Genomic DNA, 17,315 nt, shown 5'->3' on the forward strand with positions numbered 1-17,315 from the left:
TTTCGCGTTGCGATAGTTGAAATCGCAACGCGATCTCCATCATCACAAATTCGCGTTGCGATAGTTGAAATTCGTTGAAAAAAAGATTTTGTTTCTTAAGAATTTTCTCTAAAAAGATAGTATACGCGCGGACGTGTCGAAGACACGTATTACCACGACCATTACCACGACCACGACCACGACCACGACCACGACCACGACCACGACCACGACCCGAGACGAGACGAGACGAGACGGACGGCGGCGGCGGTGCGCGAGAGTCCCCATTGTTCTCTATCACTTAACAAGAAAGTGGGAAAGCCAAGCCTTAAATACCATTCCCAATAGTGTTTCCAATACAATGTGGGATTGAGCATTACCAACACTTGTTTCCAATACAATGTGATTATTCAGGAAACAATTAACAATCATGCACCTTAAAACAACTGAATCAACAACCAATTACATTAGTATTATACGATTAAATATGTCATAATTAAAAGTCAATCTACAATCAATCGTGATTATTGTAATTTTAAGCAAAACATTCAAAAATAATATCACTATTTAAGGCTCAATCCCACATAGTATTGGGAACAAGTGTTGGTAATGCTCAAATCCCACATAGTATTGGAAACACTATTGGGAATGGTATTTAAGGCTTGGCTTTCCCACTTCCTTGTCGAGTGATAGAGAACAAGAGGGACTCTCGCGCGCCGCCGCCGTCCGTCTCGTCTCGTCTCGTCTCGTCTCGTGGTCGTGGTCGTGGTAATACGTGTCTTCGACACGTCCGCGCGGATACTATCTTTTTAGAGAAAATTCTTAAGAAACAAAATCTTTTTTTTAACTAAATCGCAACGACAACTGTAGACTATCGCAATGCGAAATGGAAAATCGCAACGGGAAATGGAAAACCGCAACGCGATTTTCAACTATCGCAACGCGAAATGGAAAATCGCAACGCGATTTTCAACTATCGCAACGCGAAATGGAAAATCGCAACGCGAAATGAAAAATCGCAACGCGATTTTTAACTATCGCAACGCGAAATGCAACGCGAATTTACGATAGTGGAGATCGCAATGCGAATTAGAGATCGCATTGCGATTTTGTTGGTCATTTTCGCAAATCCAAAAAAAGTTGATCAAAATCGTATATTATCTGAGATTTTTGGTCACTGAGAGGTTATTTTCTCTATTAAATTGATTTTACATATTTGTTGGCCTAAAATAAAAAAATCTTGCTTGTTAAAGGATTCTGAATATTGTGTCAGAACAGGTCTCGCACCTTCACTTCCGTCAGGAAACTACGTATGATTAAAATCATTGACTTGTATTTTAAAGGATAATAAGGGGGCAACTATATCCAAATCGGCCGAGTCACACGTAGTTTGGAGGAATTAATGGAATAAGCTTCTATGCAAGTGAAACCTTTGCATTAGCCGGTAAATAATCGTTTTTTGATTTCATATGTGTGGGATACCAACTTTCACAATGATAAAACTTTATAAAATATAAAATAAAAAATAAAAAATTCAGGGCTTTCTTCAGGAAAAACCGGAACCATAGCTTATGCTTGTGTTCTTCATGTCTGACATTCTGATAAAAAAAATCAACATATATATATTCTTTGTTAACTTATTAGTACTTCGTATAACGAATTCCTTAGGTCCCTGGCTATAATTATTATGGAACAATGCTAATGGACAAATCAGGAAGAAGACCACTCATAATGGTAAAATCAGTCCCCAGAAAATTTTCTTTTCCAGTTTACCTCTTGGATTTTCATGGGAAATTTTGGGATAAGAATTTTGTTTTTCAGCTTTCAGCAAGTGGCACATTTCTTGGCTGTTTTCTGGCTGGCTCTTCATTTTTTTCAAGGTAATTCATAGTATTTGTGTCAGTGGAATAAATTTAGAGTCATAGTTCAGTTTCATGATCTCCATATATATATAAAAATGGCTGTCCCTTATTCCTATATTCCTATATGTAATGGGGGTAAGGGGGGTAAGATAGTAGGCTGCCCCCAACACTAGGTTGAGAGTAACTTCCGTAAGAGACCTCCAAATTATGAAACATGACCTTTACCCTGAATGGAGGCCAATAATAGCTGTTGTCGGAGTCCTTGTAAGTAATGCATAATAATATAGCCATACATGGTTGCCTTCTTCTATACATACATAAATGTAATCAACTGATTCTAACGAGTTGAAACACTATGTTCTTTAAATAAGGTCATTGATTTAAATTGGTGTGGATTTAAATGGAATAAACCAAAAATTGTGAGGGTTGTCCCACAATGAACCTCTATAATATCAAATCCAAAGCAGTCGACTCAAAATCATTCCGATGATGAACTTATATCGTATTTGATCCAAAATAATCGACAAATAGACCGAATACTAATAGTTATAAAACTTTTTCACTTAATTTTCATATTATTTTCCCAATTGAAATCAGATATATATATATATATATATTGGATTATTCTCAATTGGAATGGGAGCAGGACCATGGTGATAATGCCTGAGGTGAGGGTTAAAGCTCTAAGCTAGAAATCTCAATTTTTCTTCTTTGAACTTGAAGTTAATATTGAAATGGATGACCGATATTCCCAATAAACGTAAAGGGAGCGGCAGGCAGCTTGGTGGTGCTGGTGAATTGGTAAGGTGCATGGGCAGTGTCTTACACATTCAACTTTCTAATGACATGGAGTTCCTATGGCACGTTTTACATCTACTCCGGATTCTCTCTATTGACCATCCTATACGTAGCAAATTTTTTTCCAGAAACCAAAGGCAAAAGCCGAGAAGAAATCCAGGCATGCATCAATTCAAATAGATGAATCCAAAATTTAAATAGCAGTCATTATATAACGGTAACGGTCCCGTTCGAAACGTTATTGCATGACCATGATACCCACAATGATAATAGTGTCCGTTAATTTCGTAATTATGATAAAAGAAAAAAAAATACGATTACAACCGTAATTTAAATCCCTAGATAAACCCCATAAGCATAATGATGTCGGAACAAATCTTGTTGTTTGCTTCAACTCCATGAAAATTACACTTTTAGATCATCCCATCTCTCTGCCACATATTTTCACCACATTTTCTCTCCTTATGTATTCTTCCATGTCAGGTTAACTTGATCCTGCTTTGTATTGATTTATCAAATTACATTTTTGAGTAGTAATATTCAAAGTCAGAGGATTATTCTTCGATTTTGTCCATCTATACATCTACTGAATAATATAATGGATAATGCAGATTTAAATAGTTTTATATATTTGATTTCTTTTAGTGTAAATTACAAAATTTATCACTTTCGTTTAAGTTTTGTATATTTTCCTCACTAAATTTAAAAAAAGTAAACTAAACATTGACTATTTAACTATTTAACTCTTTTACTTTTATCATTGATCTTTCAATTTTGTCAACCAGACTATTAAACTATTTAATTGTATTCAATTAAGCCACCTGACGATAATATTTAACAGACTTGATGATGTGGCAGTTAATAAATCTGGTATAATTATATATTTGGTCTTCAATATTTATATATTCTATTAATTTAGTCTTAAATTTAATTTAGTTAAATAAATTTAGTCATCTAACTAGATTGTGACACATCATTTTATAGAAAGTTTATATATATATATATATATATATTAAATTTATTTAATTACTTTTTCTTCAACCAGACGTTGTCACGTGTCACCATAGAATATGAGTTACCGTTTCCTCCCCAATCCATGGGTCCAACGAAAGACCACGACGGTTCCGTTCAAATTGCAGTTATTATGAACATCATTAAGATCTTTCCAGAGAGCTTTCTGTTTCTTCTTTTCCGGGTTACCCTAAACCACCGTAACAAAGAAGTGTTTGGCCGGTATGCCAACCGTGACTTTAGTGTGAATAAACTGGGGATGAGCCGCCATTATAAAGACTGAGATGGTGTCATTCAAAAACAGCCAACCACCAGAAAACCCAGTTCTTCAACTCCGTAGGACTTAGCATAACCAGTACAATCATGACCTTATCAGCTTGAGATCACTAATGCGGGTTTCAACCAAGGCCAACATATGGGGTTTATGCTCATGCGTATACTTTTAAGGGTTCTAAGAAAACGAGGATTTCCGCATCCCTGACAATTCCAAGCCATTAAATTAAAATCCATAAAGAAAGAGAAACGAACGGACCTTATTGAACGTTGTTCTGAACAACGACATTCTGCTCCACATCATCCCGGTTGGCTTGAATTTGTCCTTGGATGCTTTGTAAGACATTGTTCATAGCATCTTTGACAAGGGCGAGACTGGGGTTGGCCTTTGATTTTAATTCCCTTATTTCGAATAACATACGGAGCCACTCTGCTTCTCGAGGATGGAGCTCGTCGGTTATTAGGCGTAGACCGGTCATTTTGAATGCTAGCTCTCTGTCCTTCCTTAAGATCATAGATGTATGAGTTGAAGGTTTATGGAAGTAGCCGACTGTTGACCCTGAAGCCCGAGGGAATTGTCAAATATTGGATTTGTATTGGTGATGAAGCTAGAACATTTAGTTGCACCATTTCAGTATTCGACGGGCCAGCGTTTTCCTCGGGAGTTATGGGTTGCATGGCATCGAGCAAGTGGTTCTCCTGCATGGGAATAATTACATGGTCAGTCGTTATAGGTTGAGAGTTAGAAACATACTAACCTGATTATAGCTATTTTGAATCGTGAGACCCAAAGACGTGATTGATGCCTCCTTAGAGATTATTTGAACAGCTTTGGACTTTCCTCTAATAAGGGAATCACGACCTTGATTACCATTGGATGTAGGAACCTGCTTAATTTGCCTTGGGTTATTAATGAGCATAGTCTGATTTTGACTAGCAGTGCTCCATTTCTATCAATAATTTTGGGATATTGAGCAACAGGAGCAGTTTTGATTTGTTTTTCCAGATCCTCCTCATTTTGTATAGGCAATTTTCCAATAGAATGATCAGCCCTGTTTAAGACTGCAAATCGAGATCCCGGATTTTTAGCTATCCTATTCTGCTCCGGTTTCTTGACCGTTCCAGTGGGATTCTTCCGTCGTCTCCTATCGACTACCATCCAAGGGCCATAAGGAAGAATCCTTATTATCCGACTCCTTGTTGACAGTGTCTATAGTCACACCCAGGGTCTCAGTGTTCATACCATCTATAGTTTGAACAGTGTTAGGGGAATTGGTATGACCGACATTAGCATAATCATGGCTATTGCGGTGGAAACTGCAGGCCTCCTTGAGAGTCCAAAACGACCACAACCAAAACAGATGAGTGGAGGTTTTTATACTCGATCACCCGAACCTTATTCCCCACCACCACCTTAGAGATCAGGGGTCTCGTGAGATCAACGTAGACGACCACTCTAGCGAACTTCCTTCTGTTACTAGTGTCTTTTTGGAAGTCCAATTTAGACACTTTCCTACTAAACTACCAATACTGTTAAGAATTCTTTTATTGTACAAGTATTTGGTAGTCCAAAACGAATCCAGACAATTACCGTCGTGGGTAGGTTAGGACGTGCTAAAATCCATAGTCCAAGGTTGCACCGTTAAGTATTGGCCATAGATCCATGGTACTTCGGCTAACACTTTGATGTAATCCTCCGATAGGAAACGTGCGAGGAAATATCCATTTTCCAAATCCATAAGCGTGAAGTGTTGGGTGGGTTTCCAAAGAGTACGTTTTGTTGTTGAGGGCGCTGAGACCTATATTTCTTCCCAACAACTTGAGGATCACAGTATTGGACATGGTTGCTTGCATGAGTTTATAAGCCCGATCAGTAAATTGGATAGACGGAATCCCAGATGAGTCCCGAAATGATATCATCCGCCAAGTCGATCTCCTCCTCAGGCGTTCCTAAGGGAATACCGTCCTTAGAGCCATCTTGAGTTCTCCCCGCCAACACCGCTGCGTAGGACATTCCCGGGATTACTTGATCTGCTGCCTCTTTCACGTGTCTTGAAAAATCATCTGTTTTTCCTTTGAACCGCACTTTCTTTGTGGCCCTAGAATCAACCTGAGTTGACTGAGAAACCAGCCACGGTTTCGCTATCACCATTGGAGTTTTCAGAGGACGCCCATATTCCTTGGAAAAACAAGAAAAATTATTTACTCTTTCGCTTTCTATCTCTGTTTTTTTTATTTTATTTTTCATTTTGTTCCCGTAAAAAAGATCACTATTATTTTCTTTAATAATATTGTCAATTTTAATTAATTTAATTTATTTTCTCACTAAATTATTCTTTATAAGTTAAGGGTGCATTCAGTTATATTTGTTTTTCTTTTAAAAACGTTATAATAATTTTAATTTTATTAATTTTTTCAATTTTTTTTAATAATATAGCTTTAGTAGCGTTGATATTATGTGATTTAAAACTTCAAAATATTTCAAATATAATTAATAATTAATTTTTTTGGTGGAATATGTTTGTCGTCAACCTTGACAATTGTTTTTCTATATTGATGGAGATTCATGTTTGATGAAAAAATTGCCGTTGATCGGTATTTTTTGGTATATAAGTGAAGAAAGTAGCCAAGGGATCTCTCAATTGTAGTTGAAAGGTATTTATAATAACTCTAGATGATGGAGCATAGACAAAGGGCATTTTGGTTGCTCGTAAGTCAACATGATAAATAAATATAGTCGTAGATTCTAATTCATTCTAAGAATAGATATGCCCTATCAGAAATCTGCTATGTCTAGCTCGAAGATAACGATACTCCTATGGTAGAAGGTTATAGTTCCTTGAAGATTTTAATAACGAAAGGATCTTTTTGAGAGGTTCATAACGGATGTTTTCACGGAATCTCTCTCCCCTGACATTGGGGGCAACCTACTACCCTATCTCCCTCTTACTCCATACCTAGGGGTAAGCTAATTTTTTATTGACGAAGGACTGATATCAAAAGTGACTTCCAGATATATAACAATTTTTAAAAACCAAACTTTATTGAATGGTTTATAGTTCAAAAGTAAAGTCATAGTATTGAATAGTTTATGATTCCATAATTTTGAATAGTCTGAAATGATTACAATGTAGTATGTTTATACTTACTTAGTCATTGAAAATGCACACACACCCAAACGTAGTTGGTCAAATCCGAAACTTCGAAGAGAACATACTTTTATCCACTCAATAGATTCATAAAAAAACACAATGACTTAGACTGAATCAAGTTTTATTTATTTATTTTATAATTAATTTTTGAAATAGAGAAATTGATTATTTCTAAAATAAAAATAACTTAACATGATGTATAAGATTATTTATTTATTACTAAAAATAATTATTTTAAAAACTTCTGATATTTTTTTGAAAATACCATATAATATCCAAAATAACATAAACTAAAGTTATTTTATTTAAATTAAATTAAAAATTAAATCTACGTTTAATATTAAAAAGGAAGAATAAGTTAACCATATCGAATTATCATAAGAGATAAGAAAATAATTTAAAAAAAGAAATTAAATAAAGAATTTATTAAAGTTGACAAAATATAGTATCATTATTATTTGAATATAGGGTGGCACGGGCCTAGCTAGCTACAAACACTTAGCATAAGCAGGCACCGGGGTTTTGTTTTACAAAGAAAATGAAAAAATGCATTAAATAAAAAGTAAACAAAACTAAGGGCAGAATTCTGTTAGTTGCTAGATAACATTAATACACGTGTTTTAATCTAAATGATTGGGAATTATGATGGGCGCGAGATTTCTATTCCAAACGGTTCCTTTTCTACATCTTCTCTTCAATCTTAAAGAACATCATGTTTGCTTGTTTAATTTTTTATTCGGATTTAAATAGCGGTATGTTATTGGAATCACAGTCCTCAACTGCAATTTAAATCCATGCTCTCAATACATCTTTCTTGTTGTTTTTTGACTTTTGATTGATATCGGTGTTAACAGTTGTTTTCAGTTAACTCAAAGCTGTCCTTTGCTCGCTATTTGTCGGGGAGGAACATCAATCGGAGGAGACAGAATCTTGGGTTGCTCTAGTTTTGATTGTACAATTTTTGGAGCAATTTTAACGCGTTGAGGCCAAGCCTTTTCGAATTCTTTGGATACAGATGTGGATACTGATGATTTCTTTGCTCTCCTTTACCTCTTGAAGCTTAATCGATCTGAATTTGAACTTGAGGTGTGCTACTTTCTGCTATCAATGTCATTTTCATGTACAATAATTCATGCTCTTAACGCGGTTGCTGTTGGGACCTTACCGCGTGATTTGTTTCTTAAAATATTACAATGTAGCCTACCGTAATTTAGTACTGTGATGAGTATACTCGTGACAGACATGTACTCATAAGCCATATCCGACACTCACCTATAGTAATTTGATGCAGGAAATCACAATCAATGCAATTTATGGTCTGATGCAGGGCATGCTGTGAATCATATTGAATCCCAACGACTTAGCCATCGGAGTCGGTGGCGAAGGTGGGATCCTTGAAGATGGCACCATATTGCCAAATGTTGGTGGATATCTTCCAATAATTGAACAGGTCAAATTTCGATTTTCAATCCAGTCATTAGAGTTACATTTATCAGCATCAGTACACTATGTTATTCGACTATCTGTTGATTATGCTTAAATTCTGCAATTTTTTTTTACTAGGGAATGACTACAGTTGGGTATTGTAAATATAGACAAGCAATTCCTGTAGGCCATGGATGACGATTAGATATAGATACTAACTTTGGCCTTCGAAAAGCCTTTCTTCCACAGGTAACTCTTCAATTAACATCCCAATGAGAGCTGAATTGTTGAGTTTCATGTTCATTATATGCTATTCGAAGCTTCCTTTATCTGGTTTCTTTTTCATGGAATCAGGGCAGTAGGAGATATTCACCTCTTCAACAGCCTACTGTTCAACAAGTTATGATAGAAACGTTATATGCAGGTCCGGTTTCAGTGTTCCTAATCGGAGCTCACACGAATCTTTCCGTTTTTCTAATGAATTATCCACATCTTAAGAAGAATATTGAGCATATATATGTGATGGGTGGTGGGGTTTTGTCCGAAAATCCGAGGGGTTGCTGTTTCGGGAATGCTAGCTCGTCTAGCCAGCCAGGCATGTGTGATTGTCCTGGTAATCTGTTCACTGACTACATAGTAATCCTTATGCTGAGTTCTATATCTTGGAGATCCTTTGCAGCTTATCAGGTAACTCGAGAAACGATCTGTTAATAACATCAAAACTCCATGTTCTTGTCGACTGAATGTGTATAGAGATGTTTACGTATGGCTGATATCGCAGGTGTTTCATTCCGGTATTCCGATCACCATTGTTCCCTTGGATGCAACAAACACAATCCCCATAACTGAGGAGTTTCTCAAGGCATTCGAGGAGAGCTGAGGCACTTATGAGTCAGAATACTGCTTCCGGTCGTTGAAAACAAAACTAGCTCCTCATTCTGCTGATAAATCCGGCAAGGTAATGCATATGTAACAAATAACACTGTATTTCTCTACTGCTAATGCCATTGCTGTTGCTACTTACAGTACAATTCCTTCATGCGGCAGCCTCGATCATGCGTAATTCAGACATGATTAATGGGTAGAATGAATTCGCAGAAATGGAATACATGAATGCCACTGTCGTTAAATCCATTCTTTGATCACCTTGAAGTTCCAAAGTTCAGATTGAAGAAAGATGGAGATCATAGTGGTCATGTTCAGACAGGACTTCGAGATCCATATTGTTTTGTAGAGAATGGAAAAGGGAAATGTAAGGTTAGGTTTAATTCACCATGAATTCGGAGGTCATTTTCGGCTTAACAATCTAACCGTAACTATACGAGGGATGTAAGTGCATTATAATCATATAGGATGGCTACACGATGGAGGTGACCGGTCCCGGTGCAGTTTGCATTCTTGTTGCTTCGAAGGCTAAACCTAATCCTGATGTTGACAGCAAACTCGATCGATTCAATAGTTTTTGGCTGTAAGTTCTCACTATTTTAGCTTTAATCAGTCTGATATTCAGAATGATTTGTGTACTGATGAATGTACGAGGGATGTAATTGCATTATAATCATATAGGATGGCTACACGATGGAGGTGACCAGTCCCGGTGCAGTTTGCATTCTTGTTGCTACGAAGGCTAAAACTAATACGGATGTTGACAGCAAACTCGATCGAGAATTTTTCATAAGTTTTTGGCTGTAAGTTCTCACTATTTTAGCTTTAATCAGTCTGATTTCAGATGATCTGTGTACTGATGAATGCCATACACATTGATAAAAAACAGGTTCTAAAGAGCCTGGAACAAACTGGGAGGTTCAATCTTTCAACGGAATTTCCTTATTACAGAGAAGTTCTTTACAAGCCAGATTTTGGAAACAAGAAGCTCGGAAACCAGTTGTGTTCGATATGGATGAGGGCCGGATTTTCTGTCTCTATTTTATCTCCTCAAAGTGCATGTGGAAGTTCTCAACCTGAATGTAAATGGTTTCACTTCTAAATGTCACCAGAAAACACATGTCCGAGCTCTCAAAAGAACGGCTGCGAATGGCTTCATACGCTGTGCAAACGATTATTTGAACCAGCATGTTCAATTTGATGTCCGTCATCTTTCTCTTTATCCTGGCAATATTAGCTACTCCAACTGGCTGGGCTAATCCTGCAGCAATAGATATCATCTATGATTTACTGCACATGATGAGCCGGAACGACATTCCGGTTGACCTCGGAGATGTAATTTCTATGAATCAATCAGACAAAGTCTTCCCTCGGGTTGGAGATTGCACGTGCGAAGGCTATCCCACATGGAAGCAGGGGATTTCTTGATTCAGATACTCTTTACGGATTAGCTCGAGACTTACCGCGAAGTCCTCGAAGGTACTCTTCTAATATCCTTCTTTCTACTATCTGAAGAAGTTAGAACTGAAATATTTGGACTTTCACTGCTGATATACAGCAGAAAACACAGTTGAATTACTAAAACAACCATCTGTTGCGGAAGACGGCTATCGGATAAAGCAAAATCGCAATTGATAATTTGAGAAAATAAAATAATGAGATAAAAGAGACACAATTTACGTGGAAAACCCCTAAATAATATAGGGTAAAAACCACGGGCAACGGTAGAAGAATTTCACTATGAGAAAATAGGAATTACAACTTCTCTCGATCTACCAAGGAGAAAACAATGATAATTCTCTCTTGATAAAAAGGAGAAAACAACTCTCAAGAAATTCTCTAAATTCTCTCTAATATTGGAAGAAAGCTAGAATGTTTTGAGATGATTTTGAAGCTAAATGAGCTAGGATATTTATAGTTAAAACTTAAGGACTAATCTTATAAATACCCTAAATTACAATGACTAAAATTAATTATCCCATTACCTAATTTCAACAAAAATTAGGTGCCTAATTTTTGATTTTGACAAAGCACCATTTGGTGCCTAAATTATTTGACTTTTAACAATCTCACACTTGAAGATTTGATTGGAATAATCATATTTTCACACCATTCTTTCTACCATAAACATTCATGTTGCTTACGTTTCTGACAGGCCACAGGAGGATCGACACCAGGTAAATTTATCAGCATTGATTGCCTTCGTCATTAAATCTGCTATATTGTCTTTGGTATAGATCTTCTGCATATCTACCGTTCCTTCTTCCACCTTTTCACGAATGAAATGGTACTGAACTCGTATGTGCTTTGTCTTTGAATGAAATGATGGATTCCTTGCTAGATGCAAGGCGCTTTGACTGTCACAAAACAGAGAGACATACTCTTGATTGTGCCCAAGCTCCTCCAATAACATCTTCAACCAAATTGCTTCTTTACTGGCTTGTGTAGCTGCTACATATTCTGCCTCTGTTGTGGACGTAGTCACAATTGACTGCAATTTTGAAACCCAGCTTACAGCTCCACCAGCAACTTTAAACACATATCCTGTAGTAGATTTGCTTTTATCCAAGTCCCCTGCATAGTCAGAATCTATATACCCATTGATTAGTAAGTTTGATCTTCCGTAATATAATGCAACATTTGAGGTCCCTTTGATGTATCTTAGGATCCTCTTTACTGTATTCCAATGCTCTTTGCCTGGATTCGTCATGTACTGACTAACCACTCCCACTGCTTGTGCAATGTCTGGTCTTGTGCATATCATAGCGAACATTAAACTTCCCACTACTGATGCATACGGTACTCGAGACATCTCCATCATCTCTTCTTCACTGCTAGGACTTATACTGGAGGATAATTTGAAGTTAATAGGAAGAGGGGTAGAAATTGGCTTACAATCTTGCATGTTGAATCGTGACAAGATCTTCTTCAAGTAATTCTTTTGTGAAAGCCAAATCTTCCTATTACTTCTGTCTCGGTGAATTTGCATCCCTAGAATCTTGTTTGCTGATCCCAAGTCCTTCATTTCAAATTCCCTAGTCAGTTATGCCTTCAATTCTTCAATATAATCTTTGTTGGGTCCTGCAACCAACATGTCATCCACATACAACAGTAATATAACAAAATCGTTATCACCAGACCTCTTAAAATAAGCACAAGGGTCTGCATTAAGTCTGTTGTATCCAAGGCACATAATGAAGGAATCAAATCTCTTATACCAACACCTCGACGCCTGCTTTAGACCGTACAGAGATTTGTTCAACCTGCAAACCAAGTTCTTCTTTTCTTTTTCTTCAAAACCTTCAGGCTGGAGCATATAAATCTCTTCTTCAAGATTTCCATGAAGAAAAGCTGTTTTAACATCTAGCTGCTCTAGATGTAAGTTCAATGTAGCACACATTGCCAAAACTACTCGAACTGTTGTTAGTCGAACCACAGGAGAAAATATTTCATTGAAATCAATACCTTCTTTTGAGCATATCATTTGACCACCAGTCTTGTACGATACCTCTCACTTGATCGTCACCATTTCGCTTGATTTGAAGACCCATTTACCAATTGGCTTCCTTCCTTGTGGTAGTGGCACAATCCTATGTATTATTTTTATGAAGGCTTCGATTTCTTCTTGCATCGCCATCATCCACAGTGAAGCATCTGAGCTGTTTATTGCCTCCTGGTATGTTGATGGCTCATCGTCCTCTGTTAAAAGGCAGTATGCAATATTACCTTCTATAACATAATCTGAGTGCCAATTGGGATGTCTTCTCACACGATCTGATTGGCGAGTTGTTGGAGCTTCAGAACTCTCTGGTTCTTGTTCATCATGTGCTGGTTCTGTTTCAGAAGAATCTCCTTCTTCAAACTCTTTTTCCACATGTATCTGTAGTCTCTGACTTTTCAGCGCTATCATCGTCTTCTTTTCTTTGTAGTTTATCTTCTACAAAGATAATATCTCTACTGATGATCACTTTGCGAGCAGTGGGATCCCACAAGCGATACCCCTTTACTCCATCAGTATACTCCAAGAATTTGCATTTCCTGGATTTTGGATCCAACTTTGAAATTTCTTGGGATTTGTACATCACGTACACTATACTTCCAAATACATGGAAGTTTGAATAATCAGCTGGTTTTCCAGTCCACATCTCCATTGGTGTCTTCAGCTCTATTGCAGTTGATGGAGCTCGATTCACCAAATAACAGGCGGTATTGACTGCTTCTGCCCAGAATGATTTTTCTAGGCATGCATCCCTCAACATTTCTCTTGTTCTTTCTAACAAGGTTCTGTTCATCCTCTCTGCCACTCCATTTTGTTGAGGAGTGTTCGCCACTGTGAACTGTCTTTTGATGCCTTCTTTCCTGCAAAAGTCATCAAATTCTTTGCTTGTGTATTCTCTTCCATTATCTGTTCTGAAACACTTGATCTTAATTCCAAAATCAAGTTCCACCCGCGCTTTGAATTTTTTGAAAGTTGAAAACACGTCTGACTTCTTCTTAATAGGGTGCACCCAACATCTCCTGGAGTAGTCATCAATAAATGAGACAAAGTATTTTGCTCCACCTAAGGATGTTACTAGTTCTTGCCATACGTCAGAGTGAACCAATTCTAGAACACTTTTGCCTCTAGAATTTGATGTGTTGAATTTCAACCGGTGCTGCTTACTTGTTATGCAATGCTCACACAAAGTAAGTGATACCTTTGTTAAGCCTGGTAGCTTTTACTCCACAAGGACTTTCATTCCTTGTTCTGACATGTGTCCAAGTTTCTTATGCCATAGCATTGCAGAATCTGAACTACATGAGGCAACAGAGGCTTCTGCTTCTAGCAATGTCTCTCCCTTCAGCATGTACAAGTTTGCAGCTATCATTTCATTTTTCAGCACCATAAGCGCTCCACGGAACACCTTCATGATTCCTTTCCGTGTTTCAATCTTGCTAGCATTATTATCCAACAATCCGTAGGATAATAAATTTTTCTTCAGACCTTTCACATGCCGCACATCTCAAACAACTTTAATTGTTCCATCATACATCTTCAATTTGATGGTTCCCACGCCAACGATTTCTAAGGCATGATCATTGTAACTATACACAGATCCTCCTGAAACAGTTTCATAATGATGGAACCATTCTCTTCTTGAGGTCATGTGATATGTTGCTCCCGAATCAATGAGCCATATACTGCAAATCGTTTTCTTCCTTCCACGGTGGTTGACGCTTCACAGCATAGAGCATCCCCATCATCTGAAGTGTTTGCGGTATTGCCTTGTGGATTGGAGTTTTTATTTAGACTCCAACAATCCTTCTTCAAGTGACCCTTCTTTCCACAGTTGTAACACTTTAAATTCTTCTTGCTCCTCGACTTCGATCTACCATGTTTGGACTGCTGGTTTGGCCACGTTCCGTTGATCTCCCTCTCATCATTGTCAACGCTTCTGCTTGTTGCAGATTTACTTGTTTGTCTTCCTTATTCTTGCACCGATTTTCTTCTTGTAGAATAGCAGCTGCAACATCATCGAAGACTAGACTGGTGACATTACTGTTTGTCAAGTTGATGATGAGTTGATCATACGAATCAGGTAGACTTTGAAGTAGAAGTTCAGCACGTTCTTGTTCTCCTATTGTACATCTTAGGGATGTAAGCTGAGAAAATAAAGTGTTCAGCGTGTTTAAGTGCTCAGTCACTGAAGTAGATTCTGGCATCCGGAGAGTGTACAATTTTCTCTTAAGGAAAATTTATTGTGCAACGATGTGGCCTCGTACAATTTGGTGAGATGATCCCATATCTCCTTAGTTGTCTTCTTCTCCTCGATGCTTGACAATACTTCATCTGCTAACGCTAGATGAAAGTTTGCCATAGCATTCCCGTCCATTTCGATCCATTTGTTGTCATCTATGAAATCTACCGGCCTTTCATTGATAGCTGCTAGACATCTGTCTTTCCTCAGGATAGCCTTCATCTTCAATTTCCACAATGAGAAATTTCTCCCATTGAATTTTTCAATATCAAATTTCGTTACCATGGCTTCTTTTATGGATAGCTCCCACTATTTCACTATCGTAAATAGTTCTCTGGAACCTTCAAAGAATGGGTAATAATTTCTTACTTTCTTATGTTGGAGGATCCACCTTTTGGTGGCAACCACAAAGACAATAAGCAGATATTACACACTCTAATCTAGCTCTGATACCAATTGTTGCGGAAGACGGCTATCGGATAGAGCAAAATCGCAACTGATAATTTGAGAAAATAAAATAATGAGATAAAAGAGACACAAAATTTACGTGGAAAACCCCTAAATAATATAGGGTAAAAACCACAGGCAACGGTAGAAGAATTTCACTATAAGAAAATAGGAATTACAACTTCTCTCGATCTACCAAGGAGAAAACAATGATAATTCTCTCTTGATAAAAAGGAGAAAACAACTCTCAAGAAATTCTCTAAATTCTCTCTAGTATTGGAAGAAAGCTAGAATGCTTTGGGATGATTTTAAAGCTAAATGAACTAGGGTATTTATAGTTGAAACTTAAGGATTAATCTTATAAATACCCTAAATTACAATGACTAAAATTAATTATCCCATTATCCAATTTCAACAAAAATTAGGTGCCTAATTTTTGATTTTAACAAAGCACAATTTGGTGTCTAATTTGGTGCCTAAATTATTTGACTTTTAACACCATCGGCGCTGGAAATTTGGACTTCAACATTGAAAACCAGGACTCGTGCATCAAAGATTTAACATATTGACTAATGGACCTTTGTCTACTTTAGGCAACATTATAAAAACAAAAACAGCTTCACTAATTCAGATACTTGGATTTCACTAATGCATTTACTCTTCCCACATTATATATATGTATGCATGTGTGTATGGAGTTATGCTTTCGTGCATGTATGTACGTAACGTATGTATGTATGTAATAGTACAAGCATACATGCATGCATGCATGCATGCATACATTGACGTACGGTTGTATATTGCAGAATGTTATATTGTTGGAGGACATATCAACCGAAGTTGTGATGATAAAGAAAATGTTTTCACTACGTCAAACAAGTATGCTGAATTCAATATGTTTCTCGATCTGGAGTTATGCTTTCGTGCATGTATGTACGTAACGTATGTATGTATGTAATAGTATAGGCATACATGCATGCATGCATACATTGACGTATGGTTGTATATTGCAGAATGTTATATTGTTGGAGGACATATCAACCGAAGTTGTGATGATAAAGAAAATGTTTTCACTACGTCAAACAAGTATGCTGAATTCAATATGTTTCTCGATCTGTTTGTGACAAAGACGGTCTTCGAATCGGGATTAAACATCACCCTCATTCCACTTGGAACTCAGCGTAGAGTCTTTCTATTTCCGGAGATGTTAAAGAGGCTGAAGCTGCCAAGGAAGACTTCCGAAGCTCGGTTTGTCAAGCATCTATTTCCAGACTCTACAATTTGCAGCAGATTCATCACCGATATCGCCATATGGTAAAGTTTTCGAATCTATGAATAAAAACAAGTTTCTCCATCAAAGAACCGTTAAGATCTTCTCTGTTGGTTTGCAGGAAATATTCTTGGGTGAAATCCTTGGTGCAATATTCGTGTAGAGGATCATCACAATCTGAAACCAACAATAGAAGAATGGGATCAAAGTGTTGCTGAAGGCGTTGAATCGGTTGATGGACAGATTTTGATCGACCAAGAGCAGGGAAAACAGTAAAAATATTGAAAATGTTGACATTGCTTCTTATTACGATCTATTTGCAGGTAAATTAGGTGGTCAAAACCAGTCTGCTGTATTAGGAAGCTATGATGAACAGAGAAAAATGTGGAATACACCACCAAATCGGACTGGACCCGACCCGACATTTTGAATTGTGTTTTTAATTACTAGAAAACAGAAGACAGATTTTAATGAA

At 37.2% G+C, this 17,315-nt stretch overlaps 1 long non-coding RNA gene and 1 pseudogene across 1 annotated transcript; both read left to right on the forward strand.

Moving 5' to 3' along the window:
* The first annotated feature begins 1,365 nt into the window (after positions 1-1,365).
* LOC120119373 lies at positions 1,366-1,581 on the forward strand. Its single transcript, XR_005515824.1, has 2 exons — positions 1,366-1,423; positions 1,518-1,581. It is a non-coding gene; the product is annotated as an uncharacterized LOC120119373 (long non-coding RNA).
* A 6,123-nt stretch (positions 1,582-7,704) lies between these two features.
* LOC120119217 lies at positions 7,705-17,274 on the forward strand (annotated as a pseudogene).
* Positions 17,275-17,315: the final 41 nt, after the last annotated feature.

The sequence above is a fragment of the Hibiscus syriacus genome, unplaced genomic scaffold, assembly GCF_006381635.1.
Source record: "Hibiscus syriacus cultivar Baekdansim isolate YM2019G1 unplaced genomic scaffold, ASM638163v2 tig00110332_pilon, whole genome shotgun sequence".
Classification (NCBI taxonomy): Eukaryota; Viridiplantae; Streptophyta; class Magnoliopsida; order Malvales; family Malvaceae; genus Hibiscus; species Hibiscus syriacus.